Source organism: Lagenorhynchus albirostris, chromosome 21, assembly GCF_949774975.1.
Source record: "Lagenorhynchus albirostris chromosome 21, mLagAlb1.1, whole genome shotgun sequence".
NCBI classification, from domain to species: Eukaryota; Metazoa; Chordata; class Mammalia; order Artiodactyla; family Delphinidae; genus Lagenorhynchus; species Lagenorhynchus albirostris.
Window position 1 is genome coordinate 13,904,630 of NC_083115.1, and position 25,232 is coordinate 13,929,861.

Here is a 25,232-nt window from a genome sequence, read left to right on the forward strand (position 1 = left end):
CGGGTTCGAGCCCTGGTCCGGGAAGATCCCACATGCCGCGGAGCAACTAGGCCCATGAGCCACAACTACGGAGCCTGCGCGTCTGGAGCTTGTGCTCCGCCACAAGAGAGGCCGCGACAGTGAGAGGCCCGCGCACCGCGATGAAGAGTGGCCCCCGCTCGCCGCAACTAGAGAAAGCCCTCGCACAGAAACGAAGACCCAACACAGCCAAAAATAAATAAATAAATTTATAAAAAAAAGAAACAAAAAACACCTGGGATGCATGGCTTTACCCCACAGAAGGTTCAAGCGCCGAATGGATTAAGTCCAGTAACAAAAGTTTCTTCCACGGACTGAGGTTCAGAAATAAGCAGGGACCTTTATATGATGACAGTCCTGTAACATCCAGCTATTTCATACTTCTGTTATCTGTGAGTTCATCTCCTTTTTTTCTTGGCTTTAGACCCAACTACTGGTATTTAAATCTCCAGGTTTTTTTCCCTCCAACTCTGAGTCAAGTCGCCCCCATATCCTTTCCACATTGTAATTTGGGTGGTTAACGGGCCTTTCCCTTTCTCATGCCAAGATGTGGAATCGTTCTCTTTCCTGTAGGCGTTACGAAGCAGGCATCTAAATTATTATATCCTTGCCAGAAGCAAGATAAGCACTTCAGAGATGATTTATTTATCAAAACACATGGCTCAGATCTAAAAAGACAGGGCTCTGGGGAGCTGTAGTTATCACTGTGTGACACGTCCTGGTTTTCAAAGGCTTGGGGCTGGAAAAAGCTCTTTTGTGATGCACACATGTACACAAAACAGTTATGAAGATTCTGAAGAGGGAAGACACACGTCACTTTAATGACTTCTCTGAAATGTGTTCTTTAAATATACAGCCAATAAAGGAAGCAGCCCTTTCCCACTCTGATGAATGTCTATAAATCTTTGAAGATCTAAGGATAAGCTCATTAAATCTCATTAAAATAGTAGATTTATAACGTAAAATCTGCTTGGCATATTTAATAGAGGGTGAGGTAAATGGAATTGATTTATTAGAAACCAAAACTTAAACCAACTGCTGTCATTGCTAAAAATAAAAGACAAGAATAAAACATCTAGGGTAAGTTCTATGGGACAAAAGTCGACAAATTACTCTTTCCTTCTCTTTTCCAATGCTAAGTATGTGGTTAATGACAGTCAAGGAAACCTACTCCAGGCAAGAGATGTCTTTGGAGGACCTGTGCCCTGGAAAGGAGGTCGTCTTAAGGAAAGGAGTCCAAATTAACCCGAACACAATATCATTGATTGAGGGGGAACCGGGCATGGGCCAGAACTTCCATGGTCAGTTTGGAACCTTACTGGATCCTGGGTATTCAGTCTTCTCTGATCTGCATGTTTCCTCCTGGGACTTGACTACATCCATCCCAACTTTCCGGAGTGGTGGAAGCAAAGTCAAGTTTACTTGGGGTTTTTCTGCATGCCAGCAAGCCAACTTGGTATTGGGCTATCCCAGTAGGACTTGAACATGTACACTTAGCACATATTCTGAATGCTGGATTCAGATCTTTCCAGATCTTTTACCAGAAGTGATTACAGCTATTTCCTACAAAAACACTGTCCTGAACACAGGATGTGGCTAGACTACCAGAACATTTATGTATGGTATTAAGACCTAAAGGTCATTCTTCAGGCTCCTGACTTGATGCACTATCAGAGCTAATCAGGCATGGAGACAGGTTAAGGGACCTGAGCATGGCAACTGAACTCTTCATCTAAGGGTGGAAGAGAAGGCAGGAAATGAGAAGACACGATTCAGAGACAAACCACCTGTTTTATCACTTGCCTGGAGCCAGCCCTGAGGACTTCCCACAACTCCCAGAAAGGTATTCTTGTGTCTTAGTCCAGTAGGGCTGCTGTAACAAAATGCCATAAAGGGTGGCTTATGACAACAGAAATTCATTTCTCATAGTTCTAGAAGCTGGTAAGTCCAAGATCAAGGTGCAGCAGATTCAGTTCTGGTAATACCACACTCCCTAGTCCACACTCCCTAGTCCACACTCCCTAGTCCACACTCCCCAGTCCACACTCCCTAGTCCACACTCCCCAGTCCACACTCCCCAGTCCACACTCCCTAGTCCACACTCCCTAGCCCACACTCCCTAGTCCACACTCCCTAGTCCACACTCCCTAGTCCACACTCCCCAGTCCACACTCCCTAGTCCACACCACACTCCCTAGTCCACACCACACTCCCTAGTCCACACTCCCTAGTCCACACCACACTCCCTAGTCCACACCACACTCCCTAGTCCACACTCCCTAGTCCAAACCACACTCCCTAGTCCACACTCCCTAGTCCACACTCCCTAGTCCACACCACACTCCCTAGTCCACACCACACTCCCTAGTCCACACCACACTCCCTAGTCCATACCACACTCCCTAGTCCACACTCCCTAGTCCACACTCCCTAGTCCACACTCCCCAGTCCACACCACACTCCCTAGTCCACACTCCCTAGTCCACACCACACTCCCTAGTCCATACCACACTCCCTAGTCCACACTCCCTAGTCCACACCACACTCCCTAGTCCACACTCCCTAGTCCACACCACACTCCCTAGTCCACACTCCCTAGTCCATACCACACTCCCTAGTCCACACTCCCCAGTCCACACTCCCTAGTCCATACCACACTCCCCAGTCCACACTCCCTAGTCCACACCACACTCCCTAGTCCACACTCCCCAGTCCACACCACACTCCCTAGTCCACACCACACTCCCTAGTCCACACCACACTCCCTAGCCCACACCACACTCCCTAGTCCACACTCCCCAGTCCACACTCCCCAGTCCACACTCCCCAGTCCACACTCCCTAGTCCATACCACACTCCCTAGTCCACACTCCCTAGTCCACACTCCCTAGTCCACACTCCCTAGTCCATACCACACTCCCTAGTCCACACCACACTCCCTAGTCCATACCACACTCCCACACTCCCTAGTCCATACCACACTCCCTAGTCCATACCACACTCCCTAGCCCATACCACACTCCCTAGCCCATACCACACTCCCTAGTCCATACCACACTCCCTAGTCCATACCACACTCCCTAGTCCATACCACACTCCCTAGTCCACACTCCCTAGTCCATACCACACTCCCTAGCCCATACCACACTCCCTAGTCCACACTCCCTAGTCCATACCACACTCCCTAGTCCATACCACACTCCCTAGTCCATACCACACTCCCTAGTCCATACCACACTCCCTAGCCCATACCACACTCCCTAGCCCATACCACACTCCCTAGTCCATACCACACTCCCTAGTCCATACCACACTCCCTAGTCCATACCACACTCCCTAGTCCATACCACACTCCCTAGCCCATACCACACTCCCTAGCCCATACCACACTCCCTAGCCCATACCACACTCCCTAGTCCATACCACACTCCCTAGTCCATACCACACTCCCTAGTCCATACCACACTCCCTAGTCCACACTCCCTAGTCCATACCACACTCCCTAGTCCATACCACACTCCCTAGCCCATACCACACTCCCTAGTCCATACCACACTCCCTAGTCCATACTCCCTAGTCCATACCACACTCCCTAGTCCATACCACACTCCCTAGTCCACACCACACTCCCTAGTCCATACCACACTCCCTAGTCCATACCACACTCCCTAGCCCATACCACACTCCCTAGTCCATACTCCCTAGTCCATACCACACTCCCTAGTCCATACCACACTCCCTAGTCCATACCACACTCCCTAGTCCATACCACACTCCCTAGTCCATACCACACTCCCTAGTCCATACCACACTCCCTAGTCCATACCACACTCCCTAGTCCACACTCCCTAGTCCATACCACACTCCCTAGTCCATACCACACTCCCTAGTCCATACCACACTCCCTAGCCCATACCACACTCCCTAGTCCATACCACACTCCCTAGTCCATACCACACTCCCTAGTCCATACCACACTCCCTAGTCCACACTCCCTAGTCCATACCACACTCCCTAGTCCATACCACACTCCCTAGTCCACACCACACTCCCTAGTCCATACCACACTCCCTAGTCCATACCACACTCCCTAGCCCATACCACACTCCCTAGTCCATACTCCCTAGTCCATACCACACTCCCTAGTCCATACCACACTCCCTAGTCCATACCACACTCCCTAGTCCATACCACACTCCCTAGTCCATACCACACTCCCTAGTCCATACCACACTCCCTAGCCCATACCACACTCCCTAGTCCATACCACACTCCCTAGTCCATACCACACTCCCTAGTCCATACCACACTCCCTAGCCCATACCACACTCCCTAGTCCATACCACACTCCCTAGTCCACACTCCCTAGTCCATACCACACTCCCTAGTCCATACCACACTCCCTAGCCCATACCACACTCCCTAGTCCATACCACACTCCCTAGTCCATACCACACTCCCTAGTCCATACCACACTCCCTAGTCCATACCACACTCCCTAGCCCATACCACACTCCCTAGTCCATACCACACTCCCTAGTCCATACCACACTCCCTAGTCCATACCACACTCCCTAGTCCATACCACACTCCCTAGTCCACACTCCCTAGTCCATACCACACTCCCTAGTCCATACCACACTCCCTAGTCCATACCACACTCCCTAGTCCATACCACACTCCCTAGTCCATACCACACTCCCTAGTCCATACCACACTCCCTAGTCCACACCACACTCCCTAGTCCACACCACACTCCCTAGTCCATACCACACTCCCTAGTCCATACCACACTCCCTAGTCCATACCACACTCCCTAGTCCACACTCCCTAGTCCATACCACACTCCCTAGTCCATACCACGCTCCCTAGTCCATACCACACTCCCTAGTCCATACCACACTCCCTAGTCCATACCACACTCCCTAGTCCATACCACACTCCCTAGTCCATACCACACTCCCTAGTCCATACCACACTCCCTAGCCCATACCACACTCCCTAGTCCATACCACACTCCCTAGCCCATACCACACTCCCTAGTCCATACCACACTCCCTAGTCCATACCACACTCCCTAGCCCATACCACACTCCCTAGTCCATACCACACTCCCTAGTCCATACTCCCTAGTCCATACCACACTCCCTAGTCCATACCACACTCCCTAGTCCACACCACACTCCCTAGTCCATACCACACTCCCTAGTCCATACCACACTCCCTAGCCCATACCACACTCCCTAGTCCATACTCCCTAGTCCATACCACACTCCCTAGTCCATACCACACTCCCTAGCCCATACCACACTCCCTAGCCCATACCACACTCCCTAGTCCATACCACACTCCCTAGTCCATACCACACTCCCTAGTCCATACCACACTCCCTAGTCCATACCACACTCCCTAGTCCATACCACACTCCCTAGTCCATACCACACTCCCTAGCCCATACCACACTCCCTAGTCCATACCACACTCCCACACTCCCTAGTCCATACCACACTCCCTAGTCCATACCACACTCCCTAGTCCATACCACACTCCCTAGTCCATACCACACTCCCTAGTCCATACCACACTCCCTAGCCCATACCACACTCCCTAGCCCATACCACACTCCCTAGCCCATACCACACTCCCTAGTCCATACCACACTCCCTAGTCCATACCACACTCCCTAGTCCATACCACACTCCCTAGTCCATACCACACTCCCTAGTCCATACCACACTCCCTAGTCCTAATACCACACTCCCTAGTCCATACCACACTCCCTAGTCCATACCACACTCCCTAGTCCTAATACCACACTCCCTAGTCCATACCACACTCCCTAGTCCATACCACACTCCCTAGTCCATACCACACTCCCTAGTCCATACCACACTCCCTAGTCCATACCACACTCCCTAGTCCATACCACACTCCCTAGTCCATACCACACTCCCACACTCCCTAGTCCATACCACACTCCCTAGTCCATACCACACTCCCTAGTCCATACCACACTCCCTAGTCCATACCACACTCCCACACTCCCTAGTCCATACCACACTCCCTAGTCCATACCACACTCCCACACTCCCTAGTCCATACCACACTCCCTAGTCCATACCACACTCCCTAGTCCATACCACACTCCCTAGTCCATACCACACTCCCTAGTCCTAATACCACACTCCCTAGTCCATACCACACTCCCTAGTCCTAATACCACACTCCCACACTCCCTAGTCCATACCACACTCCCTAGTCCTAATACCACACTCCCACACTCCCTAGTCCATACCACACTCCCTAGTCCATACCACACTCCCTAGTCCATACCACACTCCCTAGTCCTAATACCACACTCCCACACTCCCTAGTCCATACCACACTCCGTAGTCCTAATACCACACTCCCACACTCCCTAGTCCATACCACACTCCCTAGTCCATACCACACTCCCTAGTCCTAATACCACACTCCCACACTCCCTAGTCCATACCACACTCCCTAGTCCTAATACCACACTCCCACACTCCCTAGTCCATACCACACTCCCTAGTCCTAATACCACACTCCCACACTCCCTAGTCCATACCACACTCCCTAGTCCTAATACCACACTCCCACACTCCCTAGTCCATACCACACTCCCTAGTCCTAATACCACACTCCCACACTCCCTAGTCCATACCACACTCCCTAGTCCATACCACACTCCCTAGTCCTAATACCACACTCCCACACTCCCTAGTCCATACCACACTCCCTAGTCCTAATACCACACTCCCACACTCCCTAGTCCATACCACACTCCCTAGTCCTAATACCACACTCCCACACTCCCTAGTCCAGCAGATTCAGTTCTGGTAATACCACACTCCCTAGTCCATAGATGGCCATATTTTCACTGTATCATCACGTGGCAGAAAGGGCAATGGAGTTCTCTGGGGTCTCTTTTGTAAGACCACTAATGCCATTCATGAAGGCCCCAACCTCATGATCTTATCACCACCCAAAGGCCCCACCACCTAATACCATCACATTGGGAATTGAGTTTCAATGTATGAATTTTGAGGGGAGAGGCGGGTACACAAACATTCAGTCCACAGCATCACTCTCGTCAAGACCCTCACTGGGATCATATGGACACTATTCTGTTCTCAAAGAGCTCCAGCCATGTGGAAACTATAGAACTCTAGATTGTGTAGATTTCAATTTCCAAGTTTATAGCAGTTTCCTTTAAAAGTTAGAAAGACTTGGGACTTCCCTGGTGGCGCAGTGGTTAAGAATCCACCTGCCAATGCAGGGGACACGGGTTCCATCCCTGCTCTGGGAAAATCCCGCATGCCGCGCAGCAACTGAGTCCGTGTACCACAACTACTGAGCCTGTGCTCTAGAGCCTGCGAGCCACAACTACTGAGCCCACGTGCTACATCTACTGAAGCCCACGCGCTCTAGAGCCTGTGCTCCACAACAAGAGAAGCCCGCTCACTGCAATGAAGAGTAGCCCCTGCTCGCCGCAACTAGAGAAAGCCTGCACACAGCAATGAAGACCCAACACAGCCAAAAATAATAAATAAATATAAATAAATAAATTTATTTTTAAAAATTTTGCCCTTTATTTATGTCCTTTTTTTACTGACCATTCCCATCACCATGATGATGGAAACAATTTTTGGTTTTCCTAAAGGAGTGACAGAGATCGCCTCTCCCCTACCCCTCAGTCTTACTGGCTTTATTTATTTTGAGAATATAAAACATAACATGGCGATAAAAGCCCAAACTATTCAAAAAATATATACTCAGAGAAGTATCACCCCCCCATCTCCTGTCGCCATCCCTCCATCGTTTCCACCCTGCTCCCACCCATCCTCACTGATTTCTTCTTTTTCCTTCCTGTGTGCCATGAACCAAATGGGCAGCGGCAAATATATTTCTTTTGTCTCACACAAAAGTTAGTAGACTGGAGATACAAGAGCACTTTGCTTTTCTCTCTTAGCAGTGTGTCAACAGAAGCTTTCTTAGAGCGAGGAGGCAACTTGACCTCTCACTTGATTCAGAGAATTGACAAGGTTTCATCGCCTTCAACCCAGGTATTAAAAACATCATTTGCACACCAAAGTTTTAAAGATCCCTTAGTGCTACAGCTCCTCAGTTCTTAGGACAACACATTTCATTGCCATGGAGAGGTATGGACTGTTTTTCCTCCCAGATAGAAATCCTGAGGTTTGCCCCAAACCGCAGTCAGCATTGACAGCAGACCCCTGAGTTTAATGATGAATTTTATCCTTGACCCTCTCTCCTCTCTGGAGTAGCACTGCTGGTTCTTGCACTTGAAACCCAGCACTTCTCTGATAAGCTCTGCCTTGAGCCCGCACCACCAACTCGACCTGCTGACCATGGCCAGGTCGCAGAGGAAAACGTTTCCACAATGATCTTCCAGAAAGAGCGTTCAAGGAGGGAAAAGACTGTGCTACTCTGCGGCTTGGCTTTTCTGTGGCTTTTCCCTGACTGTAGACAGTGCCGTGTAAGCAACAAGAACTCCACTAATGGAAATTGTTTATGGAACTTAGAGTTAACTCTTCAGCAAAAGGAGCCTGATGCTGTTGGTCTTGGCCGAGTTCAGCATGAGTCATGTGCTGTTTCGAGTACCTGATTGACTATGGACAGAATGAAGGGGCTCGCTGGCTGTTCTGTCCAGTGGAACAGCTCCACACGGAAACAGGGACTGGGGGAGAGAAGTGGGGGGTGAGTGTGCGGGCCACGCTTCCGGCGCAGAAGGCACACAAGGGCACAGAGCAGACAGGGCCTTCTCGGCCAGTGCCGACTCTACCCCTGCAGCTGGAGCTGGCAGCCTCCTCCCAGCTATGAATCACACATTTGACTGCAGCCCTCAGCCTGCTGACAGCCCCGAGCCAGCTGCCGGGCCCTGCCTGATCGTTGGGCAGCCCCCTTTGTTTCAACTCTGGAAAGACAGCGGCCCATCAGAGAAAGCTTTGGAATGAAGAAAACCAAGGTCATTGCGACATGGGGATTGATGTCCTTTGGGTAGGATAACCGTCGCTGAGCAATGCCCAGCTCACAAGTGCTCCTACAAAGGAGCTTTCTCTGGGAGCTCCTCTCTGGGAGCAGTTTGCTGAAGAGTCAGGGTTATCGCCTTCCAGGGCACAAACCCTGGAAGGTCTGGAACTTCTCCTCTGTGGTACCTCTAACGTTACCGTGAAGGGAAAGAAAGGCTGTCGGAGAGAGACACTTAATATCCCTGGAATGATTCTGTTAAGAGCATGTCACAAGCCCTGGGAATGCTACTGCGGGACTCTGTTTGCTGTCAGTGTGTCTGTCTGTAAGTGGACACCCCGATGTTTAGTGAACAGAAACCGGCCATGTAATCCAGGTTCTTTGTCCAGCTTTCACTCACACACCCCTGTGGTCTGAGCACCGAGAAAGGAATGCCTTCATCTGGGCAACGTTTCATTCGTGAACTCCCCGGGTTGTATAAACAGAAGTTTCTAGTTTGGTGTCTAATGAAAATATTGGAAAACTATGAATGACATAATAATAGTCTCCTTGTTTACCTGATTTCTCTGTTCCAAAAGACTTCAAGTCCTGGTGTTTGAAATATCATTTTACCTCCGTAGAACATTTCTCTGTTGTATGTAGGAATCAAGACAGGAAATCTACATTTTAGGAGGATTGGCTGCTTTGGGTCTTTGTTGCTGCGCACGGGCTTGCTCTAGTTGCGGCGAGCAGGGGCTACTCTTTGTTGCAGTGAGTGGGCTTCTCATTGTGGTGGCTTCTCTTACTGCGGAGCACAGGCTCTAGGTTCCCAGGCTTCAGTAGTTGTGGCATGCAGGCTCAGTAGTTGTGGCGCACGGACTCAGTTGCTCCGTGGCATGTGAGATCTTCCCGGACCAGGGCTTGAACCCGTGTCCCCTGCATTGGCAGGAGGATTCTTAACCACTGCGCCACCAGGGAAGTCCCTCCTGGGTCATTCTTGACCAGGTACTCTTGACTCACTCCTGGCACACTCATGGAGAGGCAGGGCCTGTTTTTTTTATCTCATTGTAATAAGAGTGGCGATGGAGTATATTCTTTCTCACTAAGTAGACCATGAGCTCCTTTAGGGCAGTGACCATGTCTGGAACGACCCCAGCCCCTTATATTGTATATAGTGGGTGCTTAATAAATGTGTTGATGGAATTGATTATGATGCACAGTTTACAGTGGATGATTGGGACCACTGCTTAGGGAAAATGGTGCTCCGCTCATCATCCAGGGCCGTACAGTTGCAAAGCACTTTCACACGTCTTATCTCACACCAGCCCTCCAAGGAGGTACAGCTTCCCCAAGGACAGTCCACACAGTGCACCTCAGAGAGAGGAACTGACCTGCCGCAGAGTCCTTATGGCTGGTGAGTGACAGGACCCAGACTGGAATCATGTCTAATGTGGTCAAACCCATCGGTCTTGCCTCCACATTTCTGAAGAACGACTCACTCCTGTTCACACAGGGACCATCCGCACCGAAAAGCCTCTGTCTTTTACACCTAAGCTGCTTTCTGGTTTTCCATTCCAATAGTGACTACATTGAGCTCCATGACTAATATCAAAAGTTAAATTCAGGGCTTCTCTGGTGGCGCGGTGGTTGAGAGTCCACCTGCCGATGCAGGGTACATGGGTTCGTGCCCCGGTCCGGGAGTATCCCACATGCCGCGGAGCGGCTGCGCCCGTGAGCCATGGCCGCTGAACCTGCGCGTCCGGAGCCTGTGCTCCGCAATGGGAGAGGCCACAACAGTGAGAGGCCCGCGTACTGCAAAAAAAAAAAAAAAAAAAGAATCTGCCTGCCAATGCAGGGGACACGGGTTCAAGCCCTAGTCCGGGAAGATCCCACATGCCGCGGAGCAACTAAGCCCGTGCACCACAACTACTGAGCCTGTGCTCTAGAGCCCACGTGCCACAACTACTGAAGCCCACATGCTTAGAGCCCGTGCTCCGCAGCCAGAGAAGCCACCGCAATGAGAAGCCCGTGCAGAAACCCCCACTCACCGCAACTAGAGAAAGCCCACGTGCCAACAAAGACCCAACGCAACCAAAAATAAATAAATAAAACAAATTTAAAAGTTAAATTCAAAGGAACATTTTACAATTTCTCTGGCACGTCATGCCAACACTATCTGTCCCTCTAAAATGTGTAGGAATGAGGTGGGTAGTAACAGATGCACACAAGTTTTATTAGCGCCATTTTCAATTGAATTACCTTTTATGCGCTCCCAGAGTGATGATGCCCCCCTCCGTGGTACCCAGAGAAAGACATTCTCTTTCCTCAGACCCTCTGCTCAGCCCTGACCAGTTGCCAAGCTGCCGCCCCGCTGTGCTGAGGCCTCGGGGGGTGAGGGGCCTGGGACGGGCACGTAGGGGATGTCCCAGGCAGGTACTCACATTGAAACTGCTATGACTCCACAGTCGCTCTCCTGAGGTGTCTCCCTACCTCGGGCTTGTCACCCTGGTGCCCAGCTCCAGGAAGGACAGCTGGACAGAGAGAGCAGTGTGGTTTCTTTGCCAGATGGCTCCAAACACCAAATTCCAGTTTCTGCCCCGAACTGAGGCTCCCTGGGCAGAAAGGAAGCAAGAGTTTTCACACTTCTCAAGCTGCTTATTTTCCACTCTGCATTGGGAGATTTTTCTCCTTAAGGCTGAGTCTGAGTGTCATTGAGACGCCAGCTTGGTGGCACATAGGGCTTCTAATGAGGCTGTCCCAGTAGCCCCAGCACTGAGCCTCTGAGATGGGGCGCAGGGCTGAAAGGCTGGATACGCGTCACCTTAGTTACTTGCAACAGAGAATTTCATGCGACTTCCTCTATATGAGGAGCATTTTCCTTCAATGCTTAGGTAAAATGTAGGATGAAATTTAACGAGAATCACCTGAATTCATAAGTGTACCTAAGTTTACAAATCATTTCAATGTTTATCAGTGATTTTTAAGGAATACTGTTGAGAGAAATTTCCATTATGTCGTGCTCTGTTTGGGTTTCCCGAAATTCGGACCAGTTTTAAGACACAGTTCTATTTCTTGGCAATGGCCCAACGGTGCCTTCCCTTTGAGCTGCTTCTCAGTGTGATGTTCTTACAGCAGGAATTCAGTTTTCCAAAATAATTTCTCAGTCTTTCTGGCATAAAGGCTCTATGAACCTAGCCCAGTGTCCCTGACAGCCGCACTTGGTGGAGTTCAGACCTATGCCTGGTTTCTGTCCATTTCTGGCCAGAAAGGTCTGTGAGCTCAATCCTCTGCAGATTATTTCATCAGCCTTAATAAAGGCATGTCAGGGCTCTGGCAGGAAGAATCTGGTTTCAGAAGCAACTTTCCTTTGAAAGTGCCAGGGTAACCGCTTCTACCCAAACCCATGAGGATCGCATTGCAGGAAGCAAAACTATGATAGCACGGCATCTTGGCAGACAAGCTTCTTTCCTCTCCCCCCCACCAAAGCCTCCAGACAAATAGCTCTCTGGGGGAGTGATGTCTACATCAAAAGCTGCTTGTCGTTCAGTGGGCCTCCCAGATGGGAAAGTGTTTGCTTTAGCTGAGAATGACTATATTCTCTGCATCCGGAGTCAGGGGTGACTGCAACGGACTCTTTCTGGCTGTAGCCGGGTGGATTTGTGGGTGCCATGCCTTTCCCCCAGCTCCCGTCATCCAGAAAGGGTGGAGGAAGTTAAGACAGTACGAGGGCCCTGACAAGAACTGAAAGTCTCCAAAGTGGGCAGAGGCTGCCGCGTGTGCCATAAAGATCATAAAACCTTTTTTAAGCTTCTGAGTTGATAATATCCAGCTCTTGGTAAAATCTGGGATCTTGCAGAATGCTGAAATTAGATTTTTTTTTTTTTTAAGAAAACCAGAGAGGTACAAACATTTCCAACTCCTCTTTAACTCACTCTTGCATCCATAGATCTCCTCAGGAAATTTGTCTGCATTAAAAAAAGTCAATGAGGGAATTCCCTGGAGGTCCAGTGATTAGGACTCCATGCTTCCTCTGCAGGGGGCATGGGTTCGATCCCTGGTTGGGGAACTAAGATCCCCTGGCTGGAGAACTAAGATCCTGCAGGGTTTTTTGGCTCGGCCAAAAAAAAAAAAAAAAAGTCAATGAAACATGTGACAGGCCACAATCCTAGGGTCAGAAGTCATGTTTTCTCTCTGTCAATCACTGAGCTGTAATGTAATCCCTGTTGGATGCCCCAAGCCCTAAGTAATGTCCTCAAGTCATTGCTTTTTTGATTGATAGAAATGTGTAGCACTGTTCAGCAACTAAGAGCTATGCTAATCTCAGAAAGTTTCGCTAAGTCGCTTTTACACCCAGGTGAGAACCCCCCACTCACTTGTCCAGCATCCTTGTAAGGAACAGAGTAGCCATATGGGAAAAAAACAGAGATCAATGACACGACCATGTCCTGTGACTTTTATCCATGAGACTCATAGACACGAAGAAAGGATTATGGGCTTAGGATGGGGATAGTCAGGGCTTGAAAAAAGTTATGTTCATTTTCTTAGAGCATTCTAAGGGCTGGAATTTGGATAATTTTCACAAAATTGTAGAGCACTTAAAGTTTGCACACACACACCCCTCTTTCAAACACCTCTCTTTTAATCAGTAGTTTCTGGGCACCTTGTCTCACCAATTCTTGTTCAAATTCTTCAGGGAAAATGACTATCCTTTACATCTTTGACATCCTTCAAAACGTGACCCATGAGCCAGCAGCATCTGTATCCCTGGGAATTTGCTAGAAATGTAGAATCTCAGGGTCTACCCAGGACCTACTGAATCTGAAGCTGCATTTTAACAAGATCCCAATGTCATTTGTTTGCACATTAAAGTTTGGGAAGTGCTGCTGTACACCTTTTAGTTCTCTAGATCCCCAGGCTATAAGCAAAATACTCAATTATCATACAAATGCTTTACTTTTTAAAAACTTTATTGAGATATAATTCACATACTATACAATTCACCCATTTATAGTGTACGGTTCAATAGCTTTTAGTAAATTCAGAATTTTGCATCCATCACCACAATCAATTTTAGAACATTTTTATTATTCCATAAAGACACTGCCACCTTAGCCATCCCTTCTCAAGCGCCCATTCCTCCCAGGCCCGGACAACTCCGGAGCTACTTTCTGTCTTTATACTTGCAGTTTCTTAAAGCCTGGTTAAAACTACAGCTTTCCTTTTTCCGTCTCTCAAACACGACCTCACTATTAGTAATCACTTATAAATATGTTTATTTTTTATAATCAGTCCATTTAAAATCTTTTGGGGAAAAATTTAGCCCAGGGGTTACCTTAGAAGATAATCTGTGATGTCTTTTCCAGTTTTGTGGTTCTCCAGAGGCTATTTCCCCTTAAACAAACAAACGATAACTGCCTCTGTTTTGTAAGCAGTGAAGGTTTCCTCCCTTTCACAGATGTCAGGAACTTTATTATTAATGCAGGCCCAGCATGGTACCTGGACATTTAGCCTAGGAATTCAGGGATTTATTTTTCCTGTCGAGTTTTAACTGTGATTCTTCATTTAGACAGTCTGGCAGTAGGTTGGGGTTTGTCTCCTTGGACAATTGGCTCACTCCAACCGAAAAGGGGACTGAACATGACTGTTGTTTTTAAACACCAGCCAGACGCAGCTGAGGACCGTGTACAAAGGACGAGCCATCCTGGCTCACTGGGCGACTCTAATCCGAGGGACACTGATGAGAATTAGAATTAGAATCTGGCTGTTTTGACTGGAGCCCTCTCTGTGGTCCGTGGTCCTGGGGGGGCACCTGAGTCGTTCTTTTCTGTGCTTTGTAAGTGCTCTGAGGGCCTTGTTTTGGGTCAAAATGAGGAGGTACGTGATAAGCTGTTAATAGATACAACTATTCTTTTAACTTATGATTAAAGCTATTAAAATATATGAATGGTTAAGATCTTCTACTGCCACTATTAGCAATTACGGTCACTAAAGCAGAGCCTCTGTCCTGCTCTCTTTCTTACCGTCATTCCTTTGGAGTATTTATCCTCAGTCTTTGCGTTTAGCTGAAGCACTTCTCCAAGAGGTTAAGGCTTTCTCAAGGTGGCTGAAAGGCTTACTGTAGCAGAGACTCTTTGGAAAGTTAACATTCATTTTCTCCTGACACTGAGTCCCTCTACACTACCCATTGGTTCTTTCTTCTTTCCTCGTCTCACATGATCTTTCTCTCTCACCCTCTTTGGCTTTTTCTTGATTTCCACCTTCCATTAGTGGGGAGACATTGCCACTTGTTAAAATACGGCCCCGAGAGTTCCCCCATCCATAAGACTTTCTCAGCTGACCCACCCACCCTGTCTAGGTGGTCAGCCCTCAGGGGACACCATTCATTTCCCTTCTGAGTCTGCCCACCTTCCCAGGCAGAGCTCAGACCCGAAACCCTAACCCAGTAGTTAAAACTCAGAGAGGAATTTCTCCACCTGGTCTCCGCACCTGGTCTCTCCCAGGCGCTCCAAATCCTGCTTTGCGATGACTGAACACTAGTGATTTTTTTTACTATAATGTCACCACCGTCGAAGTGCTTATGCTCCTGCTGTGTCTTTTGGGGGATGGCAAGACATACAATTAACTCCATTTCAAAAAAGAAGGGAGTTGGAGGGCATCAAAGTCACCACATCATCTGGTTACACAGGACTCAGTGAAGGCCTAAACCTTTAGCTTTCTTTGGAAGTTGCATCTGAATCAGATCTCATTATGTCCTTTGGTCCAATCTACATTTTTCCACGGCCCCTCCGAGGGCTCCGTTTTCATGTCTGAACGGGAATTTTCCACACCGACTCCTGAAGATGGAGAAGAAACAGCCCCAGGCGGCCCCCACCCCCGTTTCCGCACGGCCAGCTTTGCCTCCCGGTGTCCTTCCCCACCTGGCTGAAGGGAAGGGTCCCTTGGCAGCCTCGGCACCACACGGGTGCCTGCGACCGAGAAGATGTCCTCTTGTTCCACAAATGATCCCTGTGGAGCAGAAGCCCTGAGGCCCAGCTCGGGATTTCTCCCCTTCCTGTTCCGGGGACGCTCAGAGAAAGCTCGGTCTCGCGGCTCTGCACAAAATCTCCCTCTGTGTGGACGGGCCAAGGCCTCTGGGAAGGCGTGACCTGCCCGGCTCCCAGGAAAGTGGGCTCCTCGCAGAAAGAGGGGGCGAAGGGGTGACAGGCCGCTCAGGAAGCAGCGCCCTGGGCGCCCCGGCAGTGGGCGAGGCCGGGGCTGCCGCTGAGTTCAGGCCGATGGAATGCTCTGGAAACACCCTCCCAGTCAGAGCAAGAGGTGAGTCAGAGGGATCCAGATGCCGAGACTTAGAGGCGAGCAAGACTGCACACCGAGCGCCAAGGAAGGGAGGAAGCTGGGCGGCCCTCCTCCCCCGCCAGGTCCCTCGCTCTGCTCTGGGCCCCGGGGTGCGGGCAGGGGACTCAGCACAGGTTTCTTCCACCGAGTCCCACACATCCTCCTCTTGGAACAAACTAAACGTTTGGTCGCTCCTTGGATGGGTTTGCTCTTCTGGGCTCCTTGGGAAGGAGTGGGAGGAAGCCACTTGCTTCTACCAGCCACCTCCATGGGGAAGGAAGATGCCGTTCTGCTGAGGACAAGGCGAGGCTGTGCCTTGTCCCCCGCACATAGCAGGCCATCAATGACGTTCACTCCCTGGGCTGAGAAGTGGGAGGTGTGCTCTTGCACCACTTTTCAGAAGTGTCTCCCATCAAACACTTGCAGGGGCCCATTTTCTCAACAGAATGGACTGGAACTCAAGACAATTAACTCACAGATTCAGAAATAGTACCCATGTGCTCAGCACTTCCAAAGACGGGATCTAGCAGCTTAGAGAGGTCGGCAGAGGCCTAATTGTGGCACCCGGCCCGTGACTTTAAAAGAAGTAGTTTTCACAGAGGTGCCACAGGCCTGACTGAGACAGGACCCCGCCTTGAACTTGAGACCTCGGACCAGGGTGAGGCTGGGGGGACCCGAAGCCTGGAGCTGAAGCAAGTAGGCTGCTTACAGCACTGAGCTGGGGCCCCCCAGTTCTGAAGGGCTCTAAAGTCACCTCTGTGAAGGACGTGAAGGACAGCGCCCAGAGACAGGGAAAGAAGCAGCACATGGCTGGCGAGTTCAGCTGGTTCCCTAGCTCTCCATGCTCACAGCACTTTACATGCTCCATTCTCAGGATCCCTCACCCTCCTGGGAGTGACCAATTGCATAGTCAGGAAGGGGTGAATGGGGAGCCATGAACTTGACCTCAATCATGTCCAGCCCTGGGGGTGAGGTGTAGCAGCTCCAGCTGAACTAGCCAGGTAGACAAAGGTTTGCAGGGTACAGCTGGGTCAAGTGACTCATTCACAGAAGGAAGGATATTGAATACTTCCTAACAATTTCTTGTTCCCACTCTTCTCCCTTACTTATTACCATCTGGCCATAGTTTACTATCCTGTACTTACAGGGAGTTTTCGGACAATCTCACCTCTTAGCAACTTTCCTCTTCTCTCCTCGCTCTGCTGTCATTCAGTCTGTCATGTAATCACCATTGGTTTGGTTTGGTTACCGGGTGCCAGGCCCTTTAGCAGGCCTGTAGATAAAAAGTCCCAGCCTTCCAAGGGCTCACTTTCAAATTGGAGAAATAAGCCCGGTTCATCATGAAGACCCCAGTAAGTTCTGTGCTGGTGGCAACAGGAGGAAGAGTTGGGACAAACAGTCAGGGCCCCTGTCAGGGAGATGGGGGGAGGGGAAGGCTTCTCAGAGGCTAGTTAGGACCACGCTGTGAGCTGGGTCTTGAGAGGTGGAGGATGGTTTTCCCCAAGAAGGAAATGGTGCTCATTCTGGGGAGAAGGAATGGGTGCACAAAGGCCTGGGACTTGAGAAGCACGTCACGTTTGGTGAGTGATAGCAGCTGAGGGCACCGTGAGCTGGCTGAAGTGACGGGGGACCGGGTGAGTGGGGGCAGGAGGGACTTCCATTTCTTGATTCTCCATCAAGCCTTGAAAGGCTCATACAGTCCTTGAATTGGAAGGAGGCTGTGGGGAGCAAGGGGCACCTTCCTCTCATCCCCCGTCACCCTCTCCGCCTCTGGGATAATTTATTCATACATCCCCCTCTTCTGGATCCTGACTCACTTGTCACAAATCTGGCTTCTCCTTGATTTGACTCTTACGCACCACCTACCCCTCCATTTTTGCCTAGGAAGGGATGGAAAATCTGAATGAGATTAGCCAGTAAATGAATGAGAAATCAACCACATCAGGAATCCTAGCAAAAGCGCTAAACAAAAGCAGGAAGGATATTTCAAAGGAAAATCCTCACACTGGAAGTAGGGAGACAAAAATAAAAAAGAGAAAGGGAAAAGCAAACTTAGGTCACCTGTGAAAACCATTCAGTTAGCTAATGAAATACAGGATATGACAAAATGAATTACAGTAAGCTAGGAAAATAATCACAGCCAACACTTAAATAGCAGTCGCTCTATAAGCCCTTTCTTAAGCATGAAACATTTATTAACTCATTTAAGCCTCACGGAAACCCTATGAGATGAATACTATTATTATCCCCACTTTACAGATGGGGAGACTGAAGCACAGAGAAGTAAAGGAACTGAAGAAGTAAAGAACGGCTACGTGCAATGGATAAGAATTAACAGTCTACATATATTATACCAGAAGTTCACGATCAGTAAGTTTACTTAAGGGGTTTGGGAAAATTCTCCCCTCATTCTCTTCCTGTTCTTACCGGGGAAGTTACATTATGCAGAGTGTACGCCAGCTTAAGCCTGAGGTACAGTCCTCTCTCAGTATCCTTCGTACCCACGGGGGGATCGGTTCCAGAATGCCCCTCGGATACCGACATCCATGGGCGCTCAAGTCCCTTATATAAAATGATTAGTATTTGCATATAAGCTACACACATCCTCCCATATACTTTAAACCATCTCTCCATTACTTATAATACCTAATACAATGTAAATGGTATGTAAATAGTTGCCATGAGATATGAGGCAAATTCCAGTTTTGCTTTTGGGAAATTTCTGGAATTTTGGGGGTAATATTTTCGATCCGTGGATGCAGAGCTTGCGGATACAGAGGGCCTATACATCCAGCTTGGGGTGTCTGGGGGGTAAAAGCGAACAGTGGGAAACAATGGTGCCAGGAGGATGGCAGAGACCGTAGCACCTGGCAGCTCAGCGGGAGTGTGGCTGGGCACCCAGTGCACAAAGCATGCTGCCTAGGAGAGGCAGCAGGTCCCGAGCAGAACCCTGGTACCAAACCTGCTGTGGTATCTGGAAGCGATGGTGGGACCTGGCAGTTACTGAAGCATCCAGCAGAGCTATGTCCAAACAGAAGAAATGGGAAAAAGAGAAATAATCTTATTCATGAATAAATATACGAAAAAACTCCAAAGAATCCCTGAAAAAAAAACTGTGGCAAGAGCAATAAATACAAGTGATTACTGAACATGTAACCTCTAATTAAAAAGAAAAAAAGGGCTTCCCTGGTGGCGCAGTGGTTGAGAGTCTGCCTGCCAATGCAGGGGACACAGGTTCGTGCCCCAGTCCGGGAGGATCCCACATGCCGCGGAGCGGCTGGGCCCATGAGCCATGGCCACTGAGCCTGCGCGTCTGGAGCCTGTGTTGCACAACGGGAAAGGCCACAACAGTGAGAGGCCCGTGTACTGCAAAAAAAAAAAAAAAAATTCAACTAGACTTACAGAGAAGTATTTGCATTGCTTTAACTTAGAATTTAGGCAAAATCTGTGTTTTAACAGAAAAAAGTTCATGAATAATTTTCCTGAAATGAAAGAACATATATTAGGTTATCACAATATTAACCCAAAGGAGAGTTAGTGTTTAAAAAATCTGTTTATTTAGGAATGTTTGTTGACTTTTGTTTCCTTAAAGTTTTGCTAAATAGTGATGAATCTTTTCTACTTCCTATTGTTTGAATAACATTGGTGTTTCTATGGATAAAATCCAAGACTCAAGAATACAAAAAGAAAGTTCATGACATTTAGGTCAAGATTTGTTCCTTACCTCTCCCCCCACCCCAGCCCCACCCCTGCCCCCACAATTTTGATTCATTGTGGTAGTGGAGGCATGACCTTGTCTATTAATCTGAATGACATTCTGGTTTCTGAAAGGGCATCCTCTGAATGGCAAATAATAAGATAAAAGCATTTAATCCGTTTAGTCCACATGTGTACCTGGGTCTCTTTATTTTAGAGGCTATGAGGGCAGACAGTACTCAACTAACCCTCAGAGTAATCACCCTGGCTATACCTAATGCAACAAATACTATTCAACTTTAACAAAATAAGAGTTTTATACTGTCTGGCTTGTTCTTAATTCTTCCCTAAGGGCCTATTTGGTTTAGCATCAAATATAAGCTTAAGAGACTCTAAACGTTAGCTAAACAGTCACTCAAGGGATTTAGAGATGATCTCTTTACACAATGGAGAGTTAGCATACGTCTGACATCCCCTGTAGACAGCACATCTTTATACATATCATATGCCTCTGATTCCTAATATTGATTATTTGAAAGCCAAATGAAAAACAATATTACGATACCCTCAAAAAATCAACTTCCGTTGTGTACAAATTTCAGCAAGACAGTCTTTATCAATTTATACTGAATAAAGCAAAAAAAGAGAATGAAGTTTGTAGTGATTACATGATCAAATAAAAATATGTGTGCATATCTACGTATGTGTGTGCATACATATGTATATTTGCATATATCTTAAATTTGCATATAGCACAAATGAAATGAGGAAGTCAGACCTAGTAGGAGCTCAACAGGGATCCCAAATTTGGTCCTCTAAGACCCATTCTAATGCTCTTTGCAGTACCCTGTGTTGTACCCAAATGGTGATAGAAACTTGTGGGCAGAGGAGAAAAAATATACAGGGTAATATTTCTCTGTCTCAGTCCCACTAGTTGGCTAACGATTAAGTATTTTTGCATAAGTCGTGAACCATAAGATACATTTTTATCATGTATTTAGACTTAATAAAATCGTTTTAACAGTTTTAAAGAGACAGCAAGGTTAGGGAAACGGAAGGAGAAAGAAATCCATGGTAATAAAGATAAAAGGAATGAAGGGGAATAACTCTGTCACCCTTTCTCTGTAATGGAGCGAGCGGGGTCACTGCCCATTGCACAACGGAAAGACCAGGTACCGAAGCAATGGTCTTTTTCAGAGAGAGAAAAGGCTTTATTGCAGGGCAGTCGAGCAAAGAGATGCGGGCAATGCTCAGATCTGTCTCCCCAATCAGCTTTTGAGTGGGGTATTTACCGTGATCAGGTTTTGAGTGGGGTATTTACCGTGAACGTAGGGAGCGAGATGGGGAGGGGTCTAAGGAATGACTGGTGGGGGGCTTCCCTAGTGGCGCAGTGGTTGAGAGTCTGCCTGCCGATGCAGGGGACACGGGTTCGTGCCCCGGCCCGGGAGGATCCCGCATGCCGCGGAGCGGCTGGGCCCGTGAGCCATGGCCGCTGAGCCTGCGCGTCCGGAGCCTGTGCTCTGCAACGGGAGAGGCCACAACAGTGAGAGGCCCGCGGACCACAAAAAAAAAAAAAAAGAAAGAAATGACTGGTGGGAAGTGTAAGTTTCAAGAGTTCAATGCGCAGGTGCGACTGCCTTCATGCCTCTTCTTGGGTCGTGTGTGCAATTTGGGGGGCAAGGGTGTTTTATGTGTTACATGCGGTGGCTTTTCAGCCTGTGACATCCAAAGTTCCCTGTCCTTATTCTAGTCCCTCAATGCTCCCTTGCCGTGCCCAGTTGAATGCGCGGTTAGCAAGTTGTTTCCACTCCTGCACTTTCCCTGGTACTCTTGGAGGCAAGCCTGTGGGGGGTGTCAGTTAATCATTTTGTTTCTACCTAATAATGGGCCTTGTAAGTTACAGGATATGGTTTCATCTTTCTCTCTCTTTAGAGGAGCTTTTCTCCCAAGAGGTCATAAAACCATAAAAAGAGCTGCAAGATTCTAAAATGTAGCCCTATGAAGTTACAAACTGCAGAAGGTTTAGAAACAGGGTGGGGAATGGAAGAGTGTAATAGGGAAGGTTCAGGAAGGAAGAGTTGCATCAAGCAACAGTAGGCTAGTTGGCCAGATCCGGCCGCGCTGGAAAGGTTTTCATGTCACTGTGCACCAGCAGAGGCAAAGTCACTCTCCCAGTTTATTTCCCTATGAGAGGAAATGTATTCTTTAATATTTGACTGTATTGCTTTCGCAGGGTAAATGCAAATATGTGTCTACATAAACACATTTAAATGTGTTTAATTACATTTTCTAAAATTAATTATTTCCATGTTCATGATGCTTGGGTTCATATCAAATTGTTGGGTGGAGAGAGAGCACAGAGGTTGTATATACCCCTTTATTTACAGAGGAGGGAATGGATTCGGATATCACATATAGTTTGCATATGCATGGCTTATGTAACATTGTATTTTTAAATATGAGAGCATAACTAAGCCTTTAAAAACGATTTAGACTGTCTTGGGGTTTGTTTTTTTTGGTTTCCCTGGATTTTGTTTGTTTGTTTGTCTTTTTGCTTCTCCTAAGTCCTAACTTTTCGGCAAATGGAATGAAAGTAGTTACCTTGGTTGCAACTTTATTTCCCCACAGATGTGTCAGCTCTTCCGCTAGGCAGACCTCTTGTCCTTGTAAGAAATGCTAATGATAGGGCAACAGCAACCAAATAAAAGATTAGGTACTGCTGGGGAAAGACTATTACTCATAACTCGGTATACATCCTGTCAATTATCCTGCCCTGACGCATAGTGCGTGACAGGAAGCCGGGAAGTGATAAAAGACCTACCAACCCCATCTCCTTGAAGGGGAAGGTGGGGCGTTGAGTGATTGCTCACCAGGTGCCTTGCCACACACACCACAGCACGGGTCTGGGCCCAGTCATCACTAACAGCTGTAGACAGCCTCGGCTCTGTTATAAAGTGTAGGTATCAAAGTGTTTGACATTCGGATCTAAGTAGGTAAGCCAAGAGTATATAGAGTTCAAAATGAATGTCTTGTCCCAAACCAAAATATTAGTTAAGAGGGGAGAAGAATAATCACGTAAACCAAAAAGGTAGCTTTGCTTAGAGAACACATCTTTTGTCCATGCTTTTTTTCTAGTTTATAAATCGCATGATCTGAACAATGTACCATGGTTGAAAAAACTCTTTTCATATCTCTAAGTGTGTCGATGGACAGTAAGTAACTTAATTTCAGAATAGCAGACCCAGAATTGCAGGTATCCTGGTGGGCTTGACGTCTAAGTTCTTCTCACCCAATGAAGAGACTCCTTCTGTAACAGCCTGGGAATGACCCAGATCCAGTTACTCCTTGAATATTGCCTGTATTATGGGCAAATCATGACCTAACCAGGCACGTCTTTCTACTTTCAAACAGTTCTACTTATTAGAAAGTCCTTATGCGATAGGATGGGCTGGGTTTTGGACCCAGGGACCGACTGCAGCCAGCAGGGATCCTTTCCTGAGTTCTCCACGGAGCTGGCTCTGCAGCGCCCCCTCGAGGACAGATCACCTTTGCACTGACCTTGGGCCTTATTTGTGATTCCATCAGCGGTAGCAAGAAGCTGGCTCCTTCAAGTACGTTTGTAAGCAGCAGATGTGGAAAAGGAAAAAACAAGAGGAGGAGATGAAGAATATGGCAGATGTCTTGGGGGCTCTGACGTGAACAGTCTGGTTATTTGGGAAGTCTCAGAAATATATTGGTTAGGAGGAAGGGAGACAGGAGGTGTTCATGCCCAGAACTGCCCATGCGTAGAAGGTGAGCAGAATAAATTCTCTGGGTACCGATGTTAACGGATAGCCAAGCTGGTGAACCATAACAACATTGGTGCCATTGCTTCCTGTGCAACAGAGGCTAATTAAATTACTCCTCATTTCTGGAACCATGAGGATCCAATGTGTGACTAACTCTCTGAACAGTTGTTTTTTTTAAGTCCCGGATTGATTTTGTCAATGGAAATAATTGACTTCTTTTTTTTTTTTTTTTTTTTTTTTTTTTGCGGTATGTGGGCCTCTCACTGTTGTGGCCTCTCCCGTTGCGGAGCACAAGCTCTGGACGCGCAGGCTCAGCAGCCATGGCTCACGGGCCCAGCCGCTCTGCGGCATGTGGGATCCTCCCGGACCGGGGCACGAACCCGCGTCCCCTGCATCGGCAGGTGGACTCTCAACCACTGCGCCACCAGGGAAGCCCTGACTTCTATTTTTTCATAGTATAAAACATACTTTAATCTTCAGCAATACGAGCAGTGAGAAACACTGCAGTAAAGTTAAAAGTTGTCACTCAAAGTGACCAGATAATGTATCATGCAAATCAGGACACTTTTGAAAGTGAAAGGGGGTGTAATAACACCCTCTTATTATGCTGGGACAACAAACAATAATAGGGACTGCTCTGGGTAATCCGGCCATAGGGTTATCCTACCTAAGGGTGGTCTGTAATTGGTAAGACAGACATGGGCACTGAAATCAGGTGGCAATACTTGTATTTATCCACCAACCTGGAATGCAGCCTGAATATAGCTGGGCCATGTTGAAGCATAATTCTGCCTGCTGATGCCAATCTTCCCCACCAATAATAACAAAGAAAAGGGTTGCGGGGGGGGGGGAAGCAGACTCTTCCAGAAACCTCAAAGAGTAATATAGATATTTCTTACGGCTTTTCTTTGAAGGAGGGTTCAGTGCTTTACATGGGTGCATCACACACACAGCCAAGCATCCTAAAATCCTTCCTCCCCGTGTCCATCGCCCCAGGGTCTCCGCCGCAGCAGCCTCCCTGTCCCCAGCTCCCTGCGATTCCTCACTCTCTCTTCCTCCTCATTCTCCCCTCAAATCTGTCCTCTTCCCTCTTGGCAGCTCCTCCCCACTGTTTCACGAGTGCAGTGAAAGAAAAGGGAGATTGTGAACATGCATGTGTTAACTTGCTGTGTGTGTTCAGCACAACTTTTAGAGTTTCATCACAAAAAAATTAAAATTCATGTGAGAGAGCTAGATGACCCCAGTTTGAGACACGCTGGAGAACCGGAACTCAGACGGAGGGAAGAGAAACACGGGGACTGAATCATTGGGCACAGTCAGGGGATGGTGCTTTGTTCACACGATGTGAAACTGGCATCTCCTGTCTCAGTTTATCCGAGGCATGAAGACAATAGATGATGTGTT